The following is a 26,098-nucleotide window of genomic DNA, read 5'->3' as shown; positions in this document are numbered from 1 at the left end:
TGATTTTTCCACCTCCTCTGCCTTTGCTTCACCACCACAACCCGCCCTCCGCTTACACCTCCCTGAGCACATGCTGGTGCACCTTCTCTCAAAGCAAAAAACAAATTAAAACCAGACCCATACCCGAAAATATTTAAAGACCTTGTGGGAAATTGGCAAGGGATGGAGCTACCCAGGGTCTGCCAGCTTCGCACACCCCGAGACCTCGTGGCTTACGTTGGTGTTTGCTGCACTGCATCTTGCCCATGTCTGGAGCCACAAGCTGGATTTTGGTTTGGTTTATTTAAAGCTGGGCCCAGATCTGAAGTTTCAGCTCAGGTCCTGGCTCTCACATAGCCCAATTCCACTACGTCTTTTCCTTTGCTTCTTATAACTTTTATTAGCCCAGCAAAAACAGTTGAGGCTTGGAAAGCACCACCGCATTCACCATGGTGCAGACCTCAGAGGAGACCACACTTTCTGAAAGTTTACTTTTGACTGTAGCTTATGGCTCAGAAAACAGAGCCCAGTCTTTTCCAGCTCATTTGCTAACTTCTCACTAAACCAGTGAAAACGCCATTTGCTGTCCTGTTTATACCAATGCCTTTTTTATGCTGCTTTCCTGCATTTACAGCCTGTACTGGTCTGATTTCACAGTGTGCAAATTGGGTGCATTGCTCTGGGGAAGCTGGTGTTTAACCAGCATTTTGCCAGCTGCCGGCTATTACCAAACCCCACCCTGGTGCATCACTTTTGGTGCTTGTTTTTGGGTAGCATGCAAAAGCAAGGCTGGTTGTCTGTAAAAAAAAAAAAAAAATTCCCATGCTGGCTATTCAAGGCCAAATTTGCACCCAGCCCTGCTCCAGCCTCAGTTTTTTAAACCCCCACCTTGCAGACAGTGGCAAGAGGAGTGGCACAGCTCGGGCAGACCCAGCCCATCACCGGTGGTACTTACCAGCTGCAGTCACCCGCAGGATGGAGCAAATGGGGCCAAACAGAGGCCCTCTCGCTGAAACAAGGCACACGGGCTGGCGTCAAATCTCTGCTGGGAGAGGAAAAAGAGGGGAAGGGAGGTCTGTCTGGGGAACGTGCTTTGGGGTCCGATAGGAAGCTGCTGAGCACTTGCAGGAAAGAATCTGGGGTTATGATGGAGACCAGCTGAACCTGAGTCATCAAGTGGCTTGTGGGTGCAAGAGCAAGCAAATATCATACGGGGATATGTCAACAGGCACCCATCCTGCAGGACACGGGAAGTCGCCTGCCCACCCACCCACATCCACCCTGCACCCTGAGTTGGGGCTGGGGAGGGAGCAGTCCCAGTACACGAGGGCTGCAGCACGGGGGGATGCTCTGTTCCTTATGCGCACGGCATTTTGGAGGAGAAATAGCAGATGTGCAGCTGCCGGCAGAAAGACAGAGGTGGCACAGCCACGGCAAGCTGTCGGGCTGGGCGCAAGGTGAGCAGCGCTGGGCTGGGTGCAGGCAGGTCCTGCTGCTGTGCAGGAGAAGGCGAGCAAGATCACACACCTCTCCATGCACACATGCAGGGGAGCTTGCTTGAAGCTCCGTGCAAGGACAACCCTCCCCAAGACTTTCCCCACGTTCCCACAGTTAAGAAAACCACCCCACGCAGCCCCATCCTCTCAAAGCCTAGTTGCTGTCACACCGAGCCACTTAAAAACAGCACAATGATCTTCAGAGGCTTGGCAGAGAGAGAAATTAAGGACTTTCCATCACAGACTGGAGAGCGCATCTCTCTCATCCCATCTGAAGTGGCTCAGAGGAGCTGCAACAAAAAGTCTCTCAAGAAAAGTGAGCACCGTGCGGGTGCCATATTTTTGTAGGACTCTGCATTAAAGACAAATCAGCCCCCAAAGGCTCCCCTGACCCATGTACCCCCATGGCCCATCTTCCAGCACGTCCCAGAAGAGGCACCCCACCACCCCACACAGACCTGCTCCCCACCAGCACGGACCTTGCAGGCTCCCCAGCTCCAGCACAATTGCCAAAATAGGATGAAGTGAAAAGAAAACACACAAGTTCAGGAGAGTTAGTGCGGAGATAAACCAAAGGGAGACCAGGGGAGGGTTCATGCTTGGGGATAAGCGGTATAATCGGGAAGGAAATTGAAAAGGAATTCCTTGGAATACAGCGTGCTGCTAATGGGTTCCCTCTGCACTGCCGGAGCAGAGCCTCTCCCCATCTGGATCCAATGCCAGTGTTATCCCAGCACGGGTATGTGTCAGAGACAGCAAACTGTGCCGAACCGCTTTGTTTTAGTGAGAGAAGTGAGCTGCACCAGCAAAAATTCAATTGGAAATTAATGAAACTGCTGGATCCCTCCAGGTTTAACTGCAGCCTGTGGGCGGACGTGCGGAGCCGGCCGAGCAGCGCGGGTCAGCGGCGGGACACTGGCAGCAGGGGCTTCCAGCCGCTCTCGCGCTCCTGGAGCCCGGCCTCGCCGTGCACCGGCTGCCCCTTGGGAGCTGCCGCGGTCCCCGCTGAAAAGGCACCCGAAGGGGATGCCTGTGGCCGGACAGGTGGTGCGGGGATGGCCTGGGTGCTGGAGTCACCCCCAAAACCGCAGCACGGTGCGATACCTGCTGCCTGCAACGCCCAGGCTGGCAGGGACCGGCACACTGCCACGTTGACATTCACGATCTGGGCAAAGCCGTGCCTCTGCCAGAGGTAGAGCCTTGGCATTTGCACAAGAGCAGCGTTTCTAGCAGCGAAATGGCCATTTTCCAGCATGCCATTATTTCTATTTTATAACGTTGCACAGCGGCCAAAGAATGGATCCGTGGAGTCTCTTTGGCACCAGGGAGGTTAACATTTTCCTCTTGGCACTTGTGCATTGATAGCTGTTAAGTGCAGGCTGCTCCTAGGCCAGAGATATGCCTTTCAATAATCTCTTCCTTTACCATTTCAAAGCCTCGACAATAAGTATTACTTCCTGGCAATTCCCGTTAGCAGCGCAGTACGTGCTCTGCCTGTGAGACAATACTCTCTGAGCAGGAGAAGGCTCGTTGCTGGAGTCTTGTTGTCGTTGCTGCTTTTGTGGTAAAGGAGGAATTCATCTGCTATTATATTTTCATCTCTTTGTCATCTGTTGGTATTGGAAAGCGAACTCCCCAGGCTTGCTGGACACCACATGAGCTAGTTAATGTTAATAAAAGATTAAATTAACTACGGGATCAGCAAGGCTTTCAAGAAACATATAACATTATATTAATCCCAGACATGCAGATTATTACACATATTACTGGATTTAAATATCGAATTGAAACTAGAGAAGGAAAAGGACTATGCAATATCTGAACTATTCAAGCGTGCCCATTACCCGGAGAGGAAATAAATCCCCTCGGCCCCCGAAGTCCTTACCATTGGAAGAGCGGGGGCCGGAGTGCTGCGCTTACAGCCAGCGTTGCACAGGGAGAGCCCTTTGTCTGCCATTAGGCATCGATCCAGCCCTTAATGAGGTCAACAGGAGGCTTTCCATGGGCTTCAGCAGCCTTTGGAGCTGCTCCTTCCTAACAAATCCCAAACTAAGAACCCTTAGACAAGCACAGCTTCGTCAATGGGGCAATTAAGCCCACGCCGGGAGCGGAGAAGCTGCTGCTGCTACCAGCCCACCTCCCTGCAGATGGCCAAGCCAGGGAGGACAATCATCCTTTCTCCCTTTGCCCCGGGGCTGGCAGCCGTGGCCGGTGGAGAGCATCATGGTGAGCATCACAGCAAGCATCATGGCAGCTCTGCGGGAGGACAGGGACGGGGCAAGCAGGAGGAGCTGGCGCGGGGCTCTAGCTACAAAGCTTGGTCCCACATTAGGAGCCAAATCTTGGTACTGAGAAACTTCTAGTGCAAAACCAGCACGACGCAGCCCTGAGTTAAATAAAACTCCCTGCTGTGTTAGAGCCGCGGTCTTGCGGGGTTGTGCTTTGCGTTTCATGGCTTGGAGCCCTGGCTGTTTTTCTCATTTGCTGTAAAACTGTATTTCTCCTAATAAGTCTTATTTCTTCCTCTGGGCTCAGCAAAGACTCAGCCAGCGAAGCTCCTGGCTCCAAGCACATGGCTGGCCCAATGCAAGGTCACCTCCAGCTCTCCCCACACATTGGCTTCTGGGGGGAGAATATCCCATGAAAAGGTCAGAGAAAACATTGCCCAAATATCCACATTTGCCCATGTTTATGGAGTCCTGCCTTCCCTTCCTTACGGACCATTAAAGTCATACGGTAGCCAAAAGTATCACTAAGGGGGGTGGGAAGTGGGGTGGGTTTGCTCCCTATTTTGGTTACTTCTAGTGTATAAGAGACATCCAGAATTTTATTAATACCCCAAAATTTTTTCCTGCTTATTGTTTCAAGTGCACAGAATGGAGAAAAGAGCATTCGAGGCTGGATTTTTGGGGGCGAGAAAGAAACCCGAGGGAGTCAGTAGGATGAAAGTGCCAAACAGACAAAGGCAGGGACAGAGACCTGGGCTGGCCAGGCACATCTGGCACTGATCTTAACACTGGAGGTGAGCGATCGTCTTTTCATGGCACTAGATCAGCGCAGCAATTCCTCCGCCAATGAAAAAAATTAATGCTGTGAGCTGTAAATGAGCTGAAACTTGGTGGCGGTCCAGAAGATGGCTTGCCTTCATTTGCCTGTGATGGATTACTCGCACAACTAACAAACAAGCATCTAAACTCCTGTGCCATACTGACATCTTATGGAAAAAGCATTTGTTACAATTGCAGAGCTCCAGGAGCTGGAGAGGCGCTTAAAGGGCAGATTTTCATCACAAAGGCCAGAATTTTGTCACCCACCTTGTCCTAACAAAACTGTTTCTGTTTGCCATGGTATTAGCTGTACAAAAAATCAATGACATTTCTCTGCAATTAAAGTAATCTAAGTGAGACCATGAGTCCCCTCGCTGCTTGGCACAACCTGGAGGAGGTCTTGTAGCTGCAAACCTAACACTTAACCTCCAGCCTCACTTCCTTCTGATGATTTTATAAAAAAAAAAAAAAAAAAGTAGTCGTCTTTTGGTGCACTGTCCTCTACAACAAGAAACAAAATGAATTTGTTAGAAATTAATGAAGGTAGCAGGAGGGAATCTTGAGTTACCAGGCACAAGATAACAACATGCACATGGACCTTCAGTGCACTAACGCCCGCTGGCAAACAGCCACTTTGTCCTTCACTCTGTAAAAAGAAGAATGTGTGCAAGCAGCATCGCCAGCACAGGGAAGAGCTGAACACCACCGGGCTGCCAGTTTGCCCATCGCATTTTTTAGCCAGGAGATTTTTTGCAGGTGAGCAGAAATCATCTCTCTGCAAGTTATTGGGAAGCTTATCTGAACTTCTTAGATTGCTTTCAAGATCACCACTTGTGAGTAAACAGGAATAATTCACAGTATTTAACAAAATTGCTTAAAATAAACATCACAGAGAGCAGCCATCCAGTTAACAGATGAAATGAGGATGCAGCACCCTCAGGGGAACCCTGCGGTAGTCACTTAGCCAGCCCTCATTACTGTCAGACCCAAGTGCTCACAAGCTTGAACGCCTTTTACCTCCAAGTCCTGTAGCAGCAGCCCGGCACAGAGGTGCCATGGGAGCTGGGAGCGGGACAAGCCTCCCACCCACAGGGCAGCAGCAGAGGTGAAAGTGCCTGGGGGGATGATGGAGACGAGAACTGAGGGGCTCCTGAAACGATTTTTCCCTTCCTTCAAAGCGCTGAGGTTTCAGACATCGTTTCTTTTTGCACAGTACAAGCATACAGCTCTGGCCTTTCCTGCGAAGCCCCGGGTTACACAACCGCTGGCAGGACACCAGTGCCTTTGCCCCCCCCCCCCCCCATCCCAGCTCAGCACTACCCGCACCCCCTTCACCATCACCGGCTGTTCCGGAGCGGGTGTCTGCAATCTTCCTCCTGGAGCAAGCCCGGCTTCTGCAGCCAAGCCCAGCTTCACAGGAGATGGGTCTTGGGGTCTCCCCAGACTGTGCACCCCCAGGCCACCCCCCAGCAGTCACCTGGGAGTCCTCCCTTGACAAACCCTCCTCCCAACAAAAGCTGATAATAAAAGTGTTGCTAATATCCTTGGCCAGCTTCAACACCACCTTTTTCTTTTTTTTTTTTTTTTTGCAGATGACTGCTGGGAATTAATCCTCCCTGTTACCTGCTGCAGCCATGAGCAACGCCATCACAAGTGTCCTTTAGATAAGGTTGCTGCCACTTAATTAGCTAATATTTGCACAGTGGCAGGAAGATGTAGACAGCTTCCTCAGCGCTAAGCATCGCTATTAGGTGGGAGATGATCCGTTCCTGCAGCAGAGGAACCGCAGGTGGCTGTGCTGGCTGTTGGCAGCGGTATCACCCAGAAAGGGTGCAAACCCAGCAGGCTCTCCCAGCAGAAAGTCACCTACAGAAACTATATGTCCTCTCTAGAGGCTCTGCCCAGTCGCTCCCAGCCCCAGGAGCCCCCTGGTTATTAAAGATATCCGTAGCATCACCCAAATTGCAAGGAGAGCAACAGAAAACTAGACAAATGCGCAGAAACCCTGAGAAACGGCGGTCACACGACTGAAGCACGAAACAGGACGGTGAAATCTGAGCTTTTTCCCTGCTTTGGCCCAAAAGGGAATGTTTGGGACAAACCTACCGACTCTCGGTTTCCTACATGCATAAAGCTTTCTTGAGGGAGTCCCATTCACTGGGAGCAAAAGCTGCTCCCACCTCCCACGGGGCTCACACAAGCCACAGCTTCAGAGCTTGGGTCATGTTCCCTGCAGAGCACTGAAGGAGCACAGAAATGCTGATGCAAAAGCATAATTAGGTGATCGTATTTTTAATAAGAAATGTAAAGAGTTTGCTTGTGGCTATGCGGGGTGGAAAGACCTGTGCCAAACTCTATGCCATGAGTTTCTGCCGGGTTTCACCCTCTGTTCAGGGGGAACTTGTTCTCACTGGGAATTTCAGAGGGCTGAGCAAATGGGTCTGGTTTTGGTTTTATGTAGCAGAAAGCACTGGTATTGGGCTACCTCCAGCAAATGTGAGTGCTGGGTTAGCGAAGCCTCGCTGTAATTTATGTGCTGGTTTGGGAACCCACAGCCCTCGAGGGAACATGTCAAATCCACATCAACTGCCAGATCTCGCCGCTGCATCCCTGCTGGGATGGCTGCTCACTCCTTTCCCCCGCATGCCCCTGCCCACCAGCTAACCCACCTCGTGGGCTGAGACGGGGCAGGTCTGAGGCAGATTCCTGACCATCGCCAGGGAATTTCCAGGTCCTGCATGAAACACATGTGGACTTTTCTTTGCTTCTTCTGGGATGTCCTTTAAACGCTGTCAGCCCTTCACAGGCCACTTTGTACCTACTGCTGCGAAAGGGAAGCGTTCCGCGTGTCCAGCTCACCAGCTGGGAAGGAATGGAACTCCCCCCAAAACCCCCAAGGGATCAGGGCAGCTCTCCTGCTGCCCTTCAGCTGCAGCACGGCTGCAGGACATCTGCTTGGTGCAGCATGCTGAGTTTTGGGGAGAAGCGCCTCATTCTAGGGCTGTCATGCAGATGATGAGCCACTGCTATAACACCCGGAGCCCTGCAGCCCCTCCAGCACTGCCACGATTCCCTTTCCCAAGTCAATGAGATGGTAAATCTGTGTTCATCCATACCTGGCAAGCCTCCTCAGGTCTCAGCTCCAGCCCTGGCAATGTGGGATGCAGACACTCATCCTCCCCAAAAGGAAAAAAAAAATAAAACACATCCAGATTTCCATCCTGCTATGTGAAGATACGTCCTGGCCCCTGCAAGTACGGATCCCTTTACAGTGACACTGCTTCATCCAGGCCTCTTGGCAGATCCAGATGGGCTCCGTGTTGACACATCTGGAGCTATTTGCAGCACCTAGCCAGCACTCCAAGGATAACAACAGTAATTCGGCACGGCACGGAGACGGGGTCTGGCAAACCCACCTTTACAGCCACTCATGGGGGGGTAAAACAGGTCTGCAAGGAGGGTCCCATTCTCACACCACCACGGGAGAAACATCAACACCCTGATTAACCAGCAGCACCTCACACCTCGGCTGCATTGAGGGAGCGGTGGAAAATGTGCCCTTATTTACGAGCACCCCTCCAGCATCCCTCCCTCTCCAGATACCCGGTGCCTCCAAGGACAGGGGACACAAAGTGCAAGTCGCTGTTAACGTCCTGTCTAGGCAAGTGCTTTGGGAAGCTACTTGAAAAGCAGTTCCTTCTCCGTTTGCTTTTTGCAGGTTTTGCTTGTGCAAGGTGCTGGATTAACAACGCCGAGCTCTGCACCCCCCAAGGCCAGCGAGGACTGGTGATAAAGTGCTTTGCAGCTGCTGCGGTGCAGCCATGCTGAGCCCGAGGGGGCTGGAGAGGACAGGGCAACTGCCCAAATCCTTTCCAGCCAGTAACTCCGAGCTGCTGACACCTGGCTCTAGGTGATTAGCAGAAACCGTCAGCCTTATTTCATGCATTTTAACCAGACACTGATGACTTGAGGTCACAACCCCTTGCTAACGAGAGGCTTTGCGTGCCTAACTGATGCCCTGAAGCAATTAGTCCCTCACAATGCTTATTATTTCTATACGAAACGGACGCTGCATGAGTTTTCTTACTGTTGGCAGAATTTCCTCCCTGTAAAGTAAATAAGCGTGCCAGTATTTACCAAAAGCATTCCTGAGCACCTTGTCCCCAGCAAGGCTGCAGCAGCTCCTTGAAGGAGACCCAGCATGGCTCAGTCGCGGCTGAGCCGGGATGCCCCATCTCTCTTCCCTGAAAGCCCTGAAAGAGATTTTTAGCTCAAACCCCACAACCACGAGCAGCCCTGGTACGGTCAGCCATGGAGCCTGCAATCTCTCTGCCGGGGATGGGGCGAGAGCAGCACGGGAAAGGTATAACCCAAATAGCAACGCAGACCCCAAAGAGCCACTAGTTATCTCCTTAGGTAGGTTGTGCTTTGCCAGCACTTCTGATCACCTCTAACCTTCAGCTAAAACACTGCAACATCTATTTATAAGACCCGGGGACTGTAAAAACCTAAATTCAAGCCCTGGAGCAGCTCAGCCAAGTCAACCACCGACGGCATTAACACCTCCCTTGCAGCCAGACCACACAAACCCGGGCTGGCAGCATCTCCCCGGCCCACGACATGCCGACCGCACACACCACCTGAAAGGCCACGCTGGCTGCAGGGTGCAAATCATGCCCCTGGGCTGGAGATGCAGCACCATGAACCCAGGAGCACGCCGAGGAGCCCCACACTGTCCGTAAGGGACCTGCCACCCAGGGCAGGCTGCAGCAAAGCACTGCTCAGCAGATGAAAACCAGCCCAAACAACAAGGACCCAGCTGCTGCTCCCACACAGAGGTGTTCCTCCAAAGCACAACTCCCTGCAATATTTTTTTTAGCATGGGGGCGTACTTATCGGCTTGCAGTTTATACAAGACTGCGCTCCTTCAATGTTCTTTAAAGCACTTGCCTTCTGATTCGGAAGGGAGACTTGAAATAAAAATTAGAAGGCAAACAAAACCAGTGTGTCCACTTAAAAGCCCTTTAAAGGCTTGGAAATGATTAATGTGTTTAAACTATAAACTGTAGCTGTTTTAAGAGGAGATAAATACGAGATCAAGACTTCTGACTACACAAACAGTGCGAAAGCGTAAGTAAACAGCCATGACAAGTTTAGCACTCTCATGGAGACAGAGTTCTGCAGAGGACGCGTGTGTTCCGTGCCACCACTGCAGGATTTAAAGAGGAAACATCAGGCTGACACCAAAAAAGAGCAACGCGCAATTAAGCTTTTCCTCAGCTGGCTGCACCATGCAGGGTCAGAGCACCCTGCTCATCCCGGGGTCTTGGGCAGCAGAGCAGCCAAAGAGGGTTTCCAGGGGAGACGGTCGTTGGACAACGTGTGTGGCATCGTCGGTGCATCTATCTCAAGGCAGACAGTTCCTCTCCAGGCTCCTCAGGACAGGAAAATATTGCAACGCCAAGATTAGTGGAACTTCTGCTCAAAGAGTCATTGCTGTTGATTGCCAGCTCTTGCAAATCCACTCAGCTCTGCTCCAGCTCTCACCAGCACTAGTTTTGCTCAACCAAGGATAAAACCCGGACCGGGGTGACAGAGGGAATCCACCTCCTGCCACCACGGCAGGGGCATTTTCCATGAGCCGTGGGCTGGACCAAGCCTGGCAGAGGGCTGGAGGGCAGGAGGTAATGCAGGCAGCTGGCAGCACGTCCCCTCTTCGATGGGAGCACGATGGCAGAGCTGCAATGTGCAGATGCATTGGCACGTTTTGCAAAGCAGCTGCCAAGGCTGCTCATCACCTTCGCAATCCAATAGCAGCACCACAAGCCAGGGAAGTCTGATGGAGCGCTGATGGAGGGGAGGAGATGTGGTGGGAGGGACAGGCAGAAGCCCCTGACCAGTGCCAGGAGAACAACCCCATGTCCCCAAGAACAAAACACATGCTCAATGGCACTGGTTGGTCTGCTTTGTATTAAACAGGCACCTGAGACAGAAAAATGTGTGCATCTCCCACACAACCCTGGTGGGACCCCACCGCCCTCCTCCCCAGCCTGGCGAGCAAGAAATCTTCCCTCCAGCTTTGGCAGATGGCAAAATACTCCATAAGAGGAAGAAGGAAAAGAAGCAATAACAAGGCCATTTCTGCTACAGATGAATAAAGATCCTTGAACTCCCTCCAGAAAGAGGCATTGTGTCCTCCAGGGCAGCTTGCAATGCTCTGCCTGGCAGATGAACTCCGAGCCCGCTCCTGAATCATCCGAATCGCCTTAGCACCAGCTCCCTTGCTGCCCACCTCATTTCGCAATTGAGAGCTGTGCCCTGGAAACTCTGGGATTTACATTCCTGCCTTGCTTAGTATCCCGGCACAGAGATGCCATTTTGTCCCTGGAGCTGCTGTGCTGAGCTGCTCACCCTCCTGGGAGCACAGAAGCAATCCTCGGTACCCTTCCCACCACCAGATTTCCCTTTAGGCCTTGAAATCAATTTTTCCCTTCAACATCTGAAGAACTCCTCACCCTCCTTTTTCCCCCCAGGAGAAGCACTAGAGCCACTCCATTTAGCACAGCCTGCTCCCCACACCTGCCATCCAAGCCTTAGCATTTGGAGGTCCCAACGAGCCCGGTTCACCGCAACGTGTATCCCGGTTCTGCATGTTGTTGTGTTTTTCTCGGTGATTCAAGACAGAGCTGCAGGTACAAAGAAAAGGCAGAAAACACAAAGACCGTCAGACCTGAGAATGGAGAAACTCCCTTATCAGCTTTATCCTAAAGAGCAGGATGCAAAACATGAAGACAGAGCCCGTACTGGAAACCCCAATATGACTTCTTCCATGCAACATATAGCGACATCCTGAAATGAGCCCCACGGGAATGATTTTGGGAAGCAGAGAATGTGCGCACACACATGGATGCAGGGAAGGGACTGACGCTGATGTCCCTTGCTGTGCAGCAAGAATAATTGCATGAGCATGGTGGGAAGGAGGTGGCGGTTCCTTGGTGCGTGGAAGGAAAGGCAAGCAAACAAACATCAGAGAGCGCAGGAAGCAAAGTGATGCATCGGACTTTTCTGCTGAAAGATTCATGTTGAGTTCAATGGGCCATTTAGCAGGTAACTGTCACTTCAAACAACATGGATTATTCAGACAACAGGAGACAAGCCAGGGTAATGCTGCTCGTAATCCTGTGTATGTTCAAACACTTTGACGGCTAGATAAATAGACTATTTAATTAAACCAACAAGTCATCGTTTATTTTCACATCACAATAGGTTAAATGGCTTTTTATTCCCATTTTCCATATCAACAGAGCAGACTTTTTAGTAATAAAAGCTAAACTCTAATTAACAGCTGGTGTGGTTGTACTTGGCAGCATTGTGAGTAATTCAGTACAAAGCAAACACATTTACTATAAATGGCTTTTGATTGCAGAGACCAAGGTAATGGATGTTTTGTGAGCGGGTGCCAGCTACCGCCTGGTTATTGTTTCAGAGGCATTGTGACAGGACCAAGGACGAGGTGAGAGCGGGCATCGTCCTGGCCAGGAAGATGCAAGTGAGAAAACATCTACATGATTTATAAATAGAGCGTGGGATGAGGGCAGCACCCACAGATGCTGCCGAAATGCCGCTTGGGGAAAGCAGCTAGAGCCCCCACCAACTGCAGCGGGGTTTCAGGAAGAGCCCCACGGCAGGAGGGTCCCATTTAGAAATTAAAACACTAGGATGAGTGATCATCCCAACCTGCCCATGAACACCCGGTGCTGTCTTACGCCAGCCCTGTCCCCTAGGTCTCGGCCGGTGCTTGCCCAGCGGGCAGGACCGCATCCCCCACGTCCCCAGGATGCTCCCCATCCGCTTTCTGCAGCCGGAGGAACAGCCATGCCTGCTGCTGCTGCTACAAATCAACAGATGCCACTTAGGGATGGGATATAAGATCTGCCCAGCTCATCATTTCCTATCATAACTTTTTTTTTTTTCCTTCCTTTTAAATCAGCATTGCTTTAATAAGCGGCTTGCTGCTGGTAGTGCCAGCGAGGAAGGGGCTGATGCTGTCAGCACGGGAAAATAAATGGTGTGTCAGCGGCTTCACCTGCCAGGAGTGTGATTTGCAGTGCTCCCCACACCTTCCAACCCCGCCAGCCCCGAGGTTTATCTAGGCACACTGTTGGTCACATCTACCCCCTTTTAATGTTTTTCATTATTTATGCAGAAATATTGACAACAGGTTGAAGTCCCCGGCCATAAAAATTATTTAAAATCAATCTCTCATGCTTCACTTACTGATTTCCCATTTAAACGGTCTCTCCGGTGATTTAAATACCACATCCTCATCCAGGCCTCCGTATTGATCTGCTGCTCAGATGGAGCGGTCCCAGTGCCAGGCAGAGTGTGCCCCGTGATTTGTCCTCCCTAAGGTGGCAGCTTTCCTATAAGATGCAAGGCAGATTTTCTCAAATTAAAATGGAGGAAAGGTTTATTCTGAGATGTTACAGCAGGGCTTTGACCTCTGAACCGAGGTGCAGGTGTGAAGGAGAGATGGATGCTCCTCAGGGAGCCATGTGTGCTCTGTGAAATGGGGTTTGGGTCACATCCACAGTAGCTGCTACATCATTTGGGCTGGGAATCTGGTTTGAGGGCAGATTTACTACAGTGCTGGGGAGTCAGTGCTGGTGTTTTACCATCCCTCTTACCTGAAAGCCCTGTCTCCAGTGCTGCCAGTGCACTCAGCTAGCTCCAGTTGCCGGAAGGAAACTGGGAGCTGAGAAAACCAACAGCATTGAGTTAACGACCCTTTGACTGGACATAAAATTATGACGCGATGGAAAGAACCTGCCTCTGCTTCTGACAGCAGCGTGAGACAGGAGCAGCTGGGAGAGGGGAGGCACAAGGATGCAAAGCCCCTCCAGAACAAGGCAAAAACCCTGTGGGAAGCCACTCCCCGAGGCATGGGGAATCCAGGCGCAGCCTGGGAGCGTTTGCTCTCTGCCTCGAGCAATACTTAAGCATCACACAAAGAGCAGGAGGGCTCGGTCTGGAGCAGGGTCTCCCCCAGGCTCTGTGCCCAGGGCTGATCCCCCTTGCACAAACACACCGCACTCATGCCGTCATCGGCAGCCCATCGCTTTCGATCGCAGCGGTGCCTGGACCCCCACTACGTGCACCGAGGGGGTTCACGCAGCGTCACGCCAGGACCTCCTGCGTTACAAGAGTGCCGCTGACCTCTGCCAGGCTGCGGTACCTGGAAAGCATCCAGCGTGCAGGGACTCTGCATATTAAACAAGGACTTCAGCACGAGCAAATCCTTTCTCTGAAAGCAAGAAAATATGCAGCGTTTTCCCTTGTTTTTAAAGGGAACATGTAATCTGATTATTTTGAGTGAGGCTGGTCACAGCAACTGCACAGAGCGAAACCCACAGTTTCTAAACCCCAAAAATGCTCACTCCTGCCATTCTGCCTACCTGAGCAAACCCAGGAGCAAGGAGCTCAGACCCTAGACGAGCCCCGCTCCTTTCCTGTGCTGAGAGTCTCCAGTATGTTTTGACCAGCTCTGGTTTTCCTAGAGGAAACCAGAAAGCTGAGAAAACTTGCAGCAGCTGAAGGGCTGCATTCAGCTGGGACGCCACTGCGTAACCCGATGGAAACCCAGACCCCATTCCCGGCGGCAGCGGTGGGAACACTTTCCGGCCCCCACTGATCGCTCCTGCTTTGCCGAGGGCCGGATGAGCAGCCAGGCAGGAGAGGAGCAATAAACCTGCCGGCTCCAGGAGCGCTGGCACAGACCCAGGCATTACTGGGGCTCGTTGGAGACCTCTCCCCTTTGCTCTCAAGTTCTTCCCCTCCACCGTTGGTGCGCTGGGGACATGTTCCGCCTGCACCCTTCACCATGGGCATCTCCCACCTGCAGCTTGGCTCACCACACGCAGCCACGGGGCCACCACTGGTGTCACTCCAGGCTGGCCAGGGGGCCAAGCTGCTGTCGGGCTAAGACTCAGGACTTGGGCTTTAGGACATCAGCCTTGCAGAAACCCTTCCCTGTGCAGGATACACTGAGGGCAACTCCGGCTCCCAAGCTCTGCCTTCCCCCAGTGCCAGCGAGACCCTCCTGGGCAGCCACCATGGCCAGACAGCCCTCGCTGGGACCAGGGATCGCCTAGGAGACACGTCCCCCTTGCTAACAACAGAAAAGTCACCTTGATATTAAATGGAAGCCCCAGGGGATTGCAGTACAGAGAAGGAGCTGCTTTGCGCGCACACAGAGAGAGCTCTCGGCGCAGGAGCAGGTAAGTGGGAAAAGTGGAAAAAGACAAAGGCGGCAAAACAAGCAAGTTTGCGAAGCCAACATTACTGGCCCACCTTCCATGGAAAGCACAGAAATTGTGGCAGCCTCAGCTTACTCTTTCTGGTCCATTAGGATAAACCTATACGGCTTCATTAGGGTTATTTTAATTTTGCCCGCACAATAATTATGGATGTTTGAAGCCCTGGTACAGACTCATTTTGCTTGTGCCACACAGGAGGCGGTTGCAAGGAATGCCCCTCGCCCAGCTGCCTGCTCCCCATCCTGGCAGGACACGGGGCTGAGCAGCATCGCTGCTGCAGCTGGGCAGTGCCCTCGCACCGCTGCGGCCCAGGGAGAGAGAGGTTTGTCTCTGGTGTCCACCACTATCAGCAAAAATCATTCTGGATACAGTATTTGAACCCTTCATTAACTTCTGCACATCTCCGATAGGCAAGGCGCTTTTGAGCAGAGCATCTTCCTCCCCATCCTCACACCAGCAACAGGTTAGCTTGGTAAAATAACCATGTATTTTGGGCCATGCACATGGGCTGGCAAGCCTGGCTCTGTAAGGGACAATAACTGCTGGGCTCCAGAGGGTTTGCAAAAGGCACAGCCCTGCACGTGTACCGACGCTGACCACATCTTTGGGTCGGACAGGCTGCTGCACAGGCTGCTTTCTTCCGCCATCCCCACCAAAACAAGCTACTGGAACACAGCACGATTCGGGACAATGAGGCACAGATTTTTGCAAAGCCCCGCGAGCTGCAAAATCAGACAAAATGTTATTTGATCATAAAGCTCCAGTTTCCAACGCTAATGTGGAAGCAGCTGGGTGCGGCGTGCACGACATGGCTAGCTGGGTCATATGGGATGGAGCTGCTCCAGGGCGAGCGGATCCGAGGAGCCTCGTTAGGGTATAATAGCAGCTTTGTGGGGAAATGGCTGGAAGGGCGTTTGGAGAGCCAGCCCCTGCAGCCGAGCTGCTTGGGCTGCACACTTGCCAGAGGTAAGCGAGCCAAGAACGCAATGGGCTGTATTAGACTTGTCATCGTGGCCGGTGCTGGGGAGCAACACGCTGTAAAGAGCCATCGCTTTTGGAAACATTTGCTCCTGGCAGCTCTTTGGGGAAGTGCTACCAGTCCCCCTCTCTCCGGCCCTGCTCCCAGTGTTTTCCCATACGTAGGCACCTGCGTCCACCGCCCTCCCGGACCCCACGGTACCTGGCATGTGAGGCAGGGGGGATGTACTGTGCTGGGTGGGATGTACAGCATCCCATCCTGGGATGCTTTTCTGGGGATGCAGCTATGTAATGGAGGTGTGTACTCCAAATCCAGACCAGTCACCCAGAGGAGAAGGGGGTTGTGGTCCCATTAGGGTAACTCACCAGCCACAGCTATCCTATAGCCTCACCTATACAATACCTGCTGTACGTTACAGCAACAGCTTTGAAGGCCCAGCTGCAGATGCATGGAGACCAGACAGCAGTTCTAAGCGGAGCAAGAAACCAACAGGCAGCAGCATCAACCCTCAGTTTCCCCCGGGAGAGACAGGGACCTGCGAAGGACAGCTGCTGCCCTGGGATGGGGCAGGGGTAAGCAGCCACTTGGTATTTTCCGCTTCACCCCCCAACGTTTCACAAGCAACTGGGTCCAGTTTCTGCTGACCTTGGAGGCTGTGCAAAGGGGGAATATAATTTTGTGTGGATGGTGTGGATTCCCTTCTTCCTGCTAAGCAAGCTCTTATTTCTCTTGTCACCTTTCATGTGCTCTGTTTGGTTTTGAAAACCTGCCAGGAGAGAATAAGGAGCCGCATTCAGAGCAGATTACCCAACCTCAAAAAACAAGGCGATGCTTTTAAAGCCACCTCCACTCTGCTGATGGAGAAAGGCAAACCCGACGATGAGAGTCAACCCAGGGAAAGAAAAAAAAAACCTGCCACCTGCATTTACTTTGTGTGACCTCTAGCTCTAACTATCGCTGGCGTAGAATAAATACAGAGGGGAGAGAAAAACACCATGTCCTAAAGCAAACAGCAAGGACAAGCTTGATGAGAGTATTTAAGCGGTTATTAGAGAGCGCTTGATTGCAAACCTTGTAGGAGCCCCACGGAGCATGTGATGTTTGTTTTACCAGCACTTAGCAGCTGTCCTGTTAAGGAAGAGAACAAAGTGTAGGTGTTATAAAGTCAATATTGTTACAAGGAGGCGTGTGACAAAGGGCCACCGAGCTGCAGTTCAATGAAATCACTCTCTCATTGGGTTTATACAGCTTAGCTGAGGTTTATATTATTTCCCCTGAATTACTTTTCCAGATGTGTATGACATAAAAAATTAAGATCATAGACCCAACATGATTATTTCCACTGATGAGATTAATGTGTGGGTTGGGGTTTGGTTTTTTTTTTTTAATCTTAACTAGAAGATGGATTTTTGGATTGGAACAAAAGTGTCTTTTCAAATGGTTTCACATCCCTCAGGGCAGCAGCCCTGCTTCAGGTGGGGAGCTGCTCTCCTCCTCCCATCCCATTTTTTCCTGGTCCTAAGAAATTATCCTTTAAATTGAAATTTATCCTGTTTATTGTTGCCAAGAGATGTATTGAAAAGAAAGGCCACAAATCACATTGGCATCTTCTTGACTGGCTGGCCTCTACTTAGCAACCTTCAGAAAAATTAAAAAAAAACAATAATACTTTTTTTGCACCTGGATCATTAAGGCATTAAAGCTTTTAATTGCCCATATATCCATCCCTGGGGCAGACACCTCCGAGCTGCTAGTCCATGGGGAGTTCTATTTTAACACTTGCTTTTTGACTGCAGAATTTTTGGTGGCCTTTGCCAGGAATGGTGAATTATAGTAAAAAGAAAGACATATTCACAGAAACACCCATGCCAATAAAATGGGTATTTTCCATTATGAAAATAATTCCTTATAAAATTATGAACCAAATCACATGGAAGAAATCTGCCCCCCTCCTCCCCCCCCAACTCAGATGTGTTGTCATCCCCCCCCGGCCGCAGGGCTCCTGCTCCTAAACCCCCCAGCCCTGCAGGGGCTGCGGGGTCCCTGCGTGTAACCTGGCACTATTGCACAACACCCCGAAATAAAAAAGCACGGCTCGTATTTCCTGCTTCCTTCACGGGAACCGCTGGGGCAGAGCCCTTCGAGTTTTATGTGTTTAAATTCTGTTCTGACGCCGCAGTCTCAGATTTGTGCTTTCAGGAGGGAGGATTAACTTTATCCTTATTGCAGCTATTAACCTCTGCCTGCAAGGACACTAGAGGTAAATGAGTAACTTCATTTCTTGGGTAACGAGAAAATATACAATACTGTCACCAATGCACACAGAGAAGTGATTTTCTTTCCATGTGTGAGAGCAAACACTTTTTTTTTTTTAAAAAACACACTAGATTATTTTTTTTAAAGGAACTTCCCAGTTTGCAAATTTTCACGTTTTTATTAGGCATATGCATCCATCAGGGGCTTGGCCTCCACTCCAGATCCAGAGCCACATTTTCTAATCCATAACTTATTTTTTCTCTTTATAAAACCAGAGGTGTCAAACCCAGACCTTGAGAGGAAGGTGGAAATCCAGGCTTGAATCCTAATACCGCAGCCTGACCTCTTTGCCTGTATTTCACACCTCTGGAAATACCATCAGCTAAACCCTGCTTTTCCACTTAAGCACCATTGAAAAATGAAACTATCTATAAGCTTCGCCTAGAATAACACAAAGGCTTTTGCGATACCTGCCCTGTCTGGGGGTGGGTGGAGGCCTCCCACCCCAAAATCCTTTGGCCATGTCACCTGGGGTACCGAGGTCTCCGGACCATGGAGCTGCAGGGAGCCCCTCTGAATAGCAGCAGGCAAGAAACCACAGCCCAAGAAACGGATCATTTGTTCTTGTCTGGGTTTTGCTGCATTTTCCCACCGAGTCGGTCTCCCCCTGGCTCTGCAAATAGCAGCTCTGCCTTGTTTATAAAGGCAATGTTGACATTTTGTTATAAATGGTAATGTCAATTTGATAAAGTTAATTACTTATTATTTGGAATCTAATTTGCATTGAAGGTTGAATTCATTAAAAAGCAGAACTCGTGTTTAAACAAGAGGTGTCAGAAGCAGCTGGGGGGATGTGGGAGCTGGCTGCCCAGCGCTGGCGATGGGCAGCTACCCACGTGTGCTGGTTCGGTGGGGTGTGCTCCAGCCCCGCTGTCAGAAGGTTTATTAACACAACAGATGAAAGCATTAACGTACTAGAGCTAAGAATTCCCAATGCAATAATGCATTCGGATAGTCCAAGCTCAAGTAAATATTTACTTTGTCTTATTTTTCAACTGAATTTCTTAAAGCGGCTGAGAAATTGCACTTTCCAACTCTGCTCTGGTTTCAAGTCCACAGCAAAACACCCTTCCTGCTCATACTCATTTTAATATCAGTATTATGTTTAAAATACTTTTATTATTGCAGCTTTTTTTTTTTTTTTTTTGCATTGGTTCATTCCAACGCCACTTCTTCTAAACCTCAGAAACCCAAACCCTTGCAGAAGGCCCACCCTGCCAATGGCACTCCTTGATTTTCAGCCACCTACCATCCCTCCGTCAAATAGCCCTGAAAACATTCAAACCAATTGATTTTAGCACATCACACACAGAAAGCAAGCCCCAGACCTGCTGGCCCCTAACCCAGAGCCAAAGCCACATGCGCTCACCTTCCTTTCTCTAGCTAGAGACAAAACCCACATTTCTTCGTGAAAAATTTTCTTCCTGAACCCTCTGTACTACTCAGATACCGTTACTAAAGTCTGCAGTGCATCCACCAAAATGCTGCTTAACACCCATCTCTCCTTACGTGGCTGGCTGAGAATAATTTGGGGGATTCCAGCTAGAGGGTACAACAAAACCAGAGCAGCAAAGCCCCAAACCCACCACCAAACAGCAAGGCACCTCTCCAAAACTCAGCGGGCATCTTGGCAGGACCCGACCAAGCCGCCCGTCCCTTCCTCCCCCGCCAGACCCAAGGGCGAGCTGGTCCCCCAGGCTCGGAGCAGGGGAGGAAGGAGGTATGGGAGCGCTGGTGCCCCATCACACGACAGCCCTCCCCAGCGCCCAGGGGCCACTGTGAGGGGCTGCAGCCACAGTCCTGAGCAGTGGGCAGGCTCATTTCACCCTGAAAGCGTCAAAGTGTAAGTGGTACGTAGATGGGGCATTACCTTTGCGGTGCTGACAGCCCTCCGGCCGCAGCTCCGCGCCCTGCTTTTGCTGCTCACAACCTTTCACCTGCGCACCCAAGGCCGGGGGTGCAGACACCACAGTGTCCTAAGTGCTCTTATCCTCATCACCTTGCACCGGCAGGCTCCGGGTCACTGCTACACTGGATTTATTGTCAAAGTGATTGCCACTGACATTTAAACCATCCTGTTTTCCCTTTATCTTCTCACCCTTTTGCATTGTAGCTTTTAGTCTGTAGCTCCACACCAAGATCCTCTCACCTTGTAGCATTTAGTCAGTAGCTTGCTAGAACAAACACAACCTCGCAGGTAAGAAGCGGGTAAGTCATTTTAATGTGTTAAATACTGCCCGACACTATACACGTACAAGGCTTAACAACCGATTAGTGCAAAACAACCACACTTAATTAGGCATATTCCGATCAGTGCTGGTAGCATGTTAAACAAGCCACCGAAAGGGAGCCTGAGCTGGTCTTGAGGAAGGGTGCAGCTGTACCAGTGAGAAGGTATGAGATGTTTCACAGCATCACCTCCACCGCTGGAGCCTGGTCAGGGACCCGGAAGAGGAGGATGCTTCTCCAGGGACCCCCCTGCTTCTCCAGCTGCCTACTAAAGAGGTTTTCCCTTTTCTTTCTCTTTGTTCCACCCCCCACCCCACGGAGCATCAGACTTGATGGGTGCTGTCAGCAAAGGGTGCTGCGATTCACATTTTGTGCCTCAAGCCAAACTGAGGCAAAATCCAGCTAGCTCTGTATGTGGAGCCACTTCCCTTCGCTCCTGTGTTTGTCCTTGTGCTCGCTGTCATGGTTTTTAACCCGAGGGAGGAAAACACGAGAAGAACAACCTCTGCGTGCTGCCGAGGCTGTCAGACCTGATGGGCAGCATGCTCCATTGCAAACCCCGAGATGATGCGCCTCACTCTGGACACCTTTGGCCGTCACACCTCTTTACAAGCACAGGCTTGTCTCTTCTTGCACCAGCCAGGTGGGAACATGCAACACCTGTGTTTAACCTACAATAACCATGCATTTCCAGCAGCACCAAATAGATCTCTCCTGCGTTTGTGCCTTGGGGAACTCATGTGTCTAGAGGACTGCCAGTAAATGATGACGCACAGCATGGGAGGTCTTCCTCTGTTTTTCCCTGTGTGCCATGAGAAGGCAGGGTGCCATGCGGCCACCCTTCTCCAGAGCATCTCCAACGCCCTCATTAACTGCTCCCAACATTTTTCTAGCTGTCCTTCAAAGGCTGCATTCCCCGAGTACGGGGGTCGTGGAGGCGTTTCAGGGCAGGCAGAGGGGAGGGTGGTAGGAGCAGAGCTGGCGACAACACGACCGAGCACCATCTGCCACCCTGTGCTGCTTGCGCTTGGACCGGCAACCATACAGGACCCACGGCACCGATGTGGTGGGGATGCAGCCCCACTGGTGCTGTGGCAAACCCCCACAGCTGCTGCGTGGGCTCAGGGAGGGGGGAGCACTGCGAGGGGCTGCCATGGGACCCCCAGCCCCCCTGCGCTCCCTTTGCCAGGCAGAGGCTGTACAAACGGCTGCCAGGACTTGGAGCAGCGCAAGGGAAAGGCTAATCCAAGCCCAAGAAGCTAACAAATGGTTTCAAAACATTTCCAAGTACAGCAGAAGAGCCAGTTCACTTCGAAACACAGTAGGAGACAAGATTTACTAGGCAAAGCTGATGTTACTTACTGTACACATTCACTGTAAAGGTTAAAGCGCTGTGAGCCAATATGGGTTTAGGGGCTTCGCCGTGACCCGCTGCTCCACATGCTCATTTAATTTAATTTCTCTGGCTTTTGTCTACAGAACACCTTCTACCCCTTTCAACAGTAAAGAGCCAAAGGCCCAAAGCTAATATATATGCCTTAGATCTCCTTGATGATGCAATCTAGTAACAAATCACTACTTAAATAATCCAGCCATTTAATCATCCAGAAATGTGTAGAAATAAGAGGATTAGCATTCTATCCTAGGGAATTGTATTTTACAGGCTCTAGGTTTTTTCCTAATAAAACAACAAGAGCAGCTCATGGTATTTTAAAAATAAATCCAAGTATCCAAAGCTCCAGAATAACCAAGCTGGTGGGGCAGGAGGAGGCTTTTCCACTACCATCTAAAACTCCTTGCTCACTAATTAAAGAGTTTTCATCTGAACCACAGGTTAAAAAGATGTGTTTAACTCTTGCACATCCAGTCTCAGGGACCTAACATGAATTCTTTGCAGGGGCAAACTGGGAATCAGTCTGCTGCCTTTCCCTGGGAGCTAACTCAAGGTGATCCAACTGTGCCAGTGCTATCCCTGCCCCTGGATCGCGGCTCTGGCCTGAGCAAAGGACAAACTTCTTTCCTACAGAAAACAACTGTTGTTCCCCATCACCACCCAAACACCCTTTTACTCATCTTTTTATAGGTGCTTCGTCCACAAAGCTGACTATCATCAGAGACAATATAATTTTAGCATGTGGGTGGATTATTTTTAACGGCATCTGAACTCAACATAAATCAAGGCAGACACTGGAGACAAATGCTATTTCTGGGAAGCAGGGAGCAACATGTTGGAAAAGACCATTACTTATATGTCATTCAGACTGCCGGGGCAGGTCCTGTCCGAAGGAGGATGGCCACCAGCGCTGCCGGGGGACGTCTGTACATAAGCATCTACCCTGTTTATAGGGATAAAGCCCCATCCTTCGGACAGGGGTGCTGCTGAGTTGTCACAGACACCAGCCCTTTTTCACGTCAGCTGCCCACCCCAGTAAGATCAATGCTTTTGCCTGAAGTAGTAAGCTTCAAGGTGATTTTCATCATCCACAAGCCCTCAGATGCTGCTCCCAGCGTCATCCCCACACAATGCCACTCCGCTCTGCCAACACAGGCTTTGCCACATGCCAGCGGTTCATCTGCTGCCATGATTTCGTGAGGGTTGCTCGTGCTTGCCAGTATTATTGCTTATAATTATTCACGCTGTGCCATGAACAGCAAGCCTCTCAAGAAAAGCAACTCCGATTTTTATTCCTTTGGGCAATCTAAAGCTTATTCCTGCAAATTCTTAAGAGTCAGCTTTCAGCCTTCACACCCAGCCCCTAATTACCGCTCAGACCATCAGCGTGGACGTAGCTGGGGGGAGATGAAGGCCACCCCACCATGGACCACCCCAGGCCAGCAAGCACTGCCCACACCACAGAGCCACAATACAGGCCACACACACTCTGCAATAATCAGGGTTGGACATGAGAAAGGGAGACCACAAAAGGGAGTGGAAAGTAGAAAACAGTTCACTGTGAGAAAGCGTATTAAAAGCAAAAATAATCACCAAAAAGTGAGTTTATCCCAAGCATCCAGCAGTGGCCGTTCTCTGATCCCCGCCTGCATTTTGGCGGATGCATTGTTCAGAGCCAGATGAATTCCTGCATCCCTGTTACGCACTGAGCAATGTCTGATGGAGATGGGTCAGCAGCAGAACCCGAGGTTTGTACGTCTCAGGTCAGTGCCTGCCCCTGCAGCCCATTCTGCCTCCCCATCACACAGCGAGGACAAGGCAGCAGCACCAAGTGCCCAACTCTGCCTGCTGCCAGCATGGCTTACATGCCTTCAGGCAGCATTGCTTGACAGGCACAGCCAAAGCATAGATGTTCTGCGATGACTTCGAAGCAAAAGTTGACTTCCACTTCAGACAGCCTCCCTAGATAGTTTTTTTGGCCATGCCTTTGATCCCTCTCTGCGAATAGCTTCCACCAGGCAACAGAGGAGGATCAGGAGACTGACAGTCCCCGATCGAGAGGCCAGGCTGAGAACAGCTGTAGCCGTTCGGGTCAGGGTCGGAGCATGTCAGCATGCAAGTGTGAAGCACGCACAGGAGCTGCCAGGTCCAAAAGCAAACAGGCTCCTCCGTATCAGCTTTTTCCTCCCCTGCTCTCTGGCAGCCTGCCTAGCACACAGGCTGGGTTCAGCCAGAACGCTTTTCACAGCAGCAGAGTGCAGGCACCTTTTTTTTTTTTTTTTTTTGCAAAGCACTTGGCAAGAAGAGCAGGCAGGCTAGCGAGGTAGGCAGTAAAACCCCGTTAACTTCACTGGGAAGAGTTCAGCTAATCCTACAAGCTTCTGGTGCTTACATCCTTAACAGTGATTCACTGCTGTGGACACAGAGGGGCAGAACACGACCTGGAAGAAGATTGGTGTCCTGAACTTTCATACCCTACCTTGACCCGTTTTCGACGGCAGACTTTGGAACAGTCCCAGTCCAAGAACAGCTCTAATCCAGCTCACTGTGTCTACAATTTCAAGGTTGAGCCTGCATGTTATTCTTCTGCTTTTCATTACTCAGCAGAGGCTGCAGCCAATTAATGCCAAGAACATCCAAGCAACACAGGCAACAGAGTCCAGAGCCTTCACCTTTTGCCAGCAGGAAACTCTGACAATTCAGAACTGGCAGGAAGATCAGGCAGCATTAGTTGCAGACTTCAGCCCGTTGTGGTAGGAATTTGTTACCTCAAAAGGTAAACATAAATTCAGTTCAGTATTCCTGACAAATACTGGCTTGCTAAGGAGCTAAAGGACAAGCAAACTGACCGAAATTCTTCTCTGACACCAGGCTTGCTCACAGAGCAGGGCATCCACTGCTCATCAGCTCTCTTCCAGAGAGAACCAGCTGACTAGAAGTGCTGAAATTTTGCAGGCTTCCAGCTGCATGAACCAGAAATCACAGAAACGAGCCTCAGAACAAAGGCACTGAATAGCTTTTCACCAGCGGGCTACAAGCCTTTGCAAAATAGCATGATGCATCACGCTGGAGTATGGTATGCTCCTGTTGGCCGACAGAAGGCTTGGCAGAAACAAGAAGGACCTGCCATGAACCCTGTTTAAATGAAGAAAAGCACTAATCACACAGATTATCATGCTTTTACATCACACTGGTTACTTTGTTTCCATGTATAACTGAGTTCTCCTCAGCAACAGGTTCAAGCATCCCAACAGGGAGGCAAGTGGGCAGCTGCCTCTACCAAGCACAGAGCAAACAGATCCCGAACAAACATTCCTGCTGCTGACAGCAAGACCCCAAGATGCCCTTGGGGTTAGAACCCCTGCTCTATAAATCGCTCCAGCCCAATAAATTGCTCTATTATTGGGCAATAACAAATTCAGGGCTAAACCCCCACGCCCCGCCAAAAGCTTGCCCGCTAGAAACGAACTTCAAGTTACTCCATAGGGCTACTTCCTTAACTGCTCTTGGAAAATGTTAGCAGCAATCAGTGCAAAGCTCAAGGGGAAAATAAAAGAAGGTATACATGTACTGCAAAGAAAAAAAAAAAAAGCTGAATTTCCAAAGATGAAAATTTTTCCCAAAAGCCCACTTGCTTCAAAAAGGCTTTTCCATCCTCACTGACAGCAGACTGGTGGGAGCCGGCTCTGGCCAACATCAAGCAGTCAGCCTCGTTCAGCTATTTCACAGAGGAGCATTGGTACAGGCAACCCTCCTACTGCGTGCTGCTGTTTGTTTTAACGCTTCCCACTGAATGTCAACGGAGACTAAAGAACGACAAGTACACAAAGATACCCACAATAAATGCCAGCCCTTGTTAGCTGAGTAAATTGTGTGCTTAGCTGAGTCTTAGAGGAATCTTTGCAGAGTAAACACTGCCAGTACTATGTGCGAGGGTAAATATGCGAAGAATACGCAAAGACATGAAGAACGACTTCAGGGGAATGCAATTGAGTGGCACGGAATGCAACTCTGCTGATGGAAAAGCGTTGCTAGACCTGGGCTAGGAAACTGAGCTCGATGGGCGCGCTGAGCTCCTCCTGCTGTTGCTGCCGCAAGAGTCCCTGTGTCTTCTCTTCCCCCAAGGTAACAGTCTTCACGAGATGAGCCCGAGTCCTCATCCAAGTTCTGTTTCTTTCCAAACATGAACCCAGGGCAGCTTGCAAAGCTCGTTCTCACTCATTAGGTTTTAATCTTTAAAGTTATCTATGGCACCCATCACAGGAGGTAATAATAGCATTTGAGTAATTAAAGATGTAACTAAGATAGGAGGTGCAGTATGGTTGTGTTGGCTGCACAGGGGT

Source organism: Aquila chrysaetos, chromosome 5, assembly GCF_900496995.4.
Source record: "Aquila chrysaetos chrysaetos chromosome 5, bAquChr1.4, whole genome shotgun sequence".
NCBI lineage: Eukaryota > Metazoa > Chordata > Aves > Accipitriformes > Accipitridae > Aquila > Aquila chrysaetos.
The sequence above is the reverse complement of the archived record's forward strand: the minus strand, read 5'-3'. Positions refer to the sequence as shown.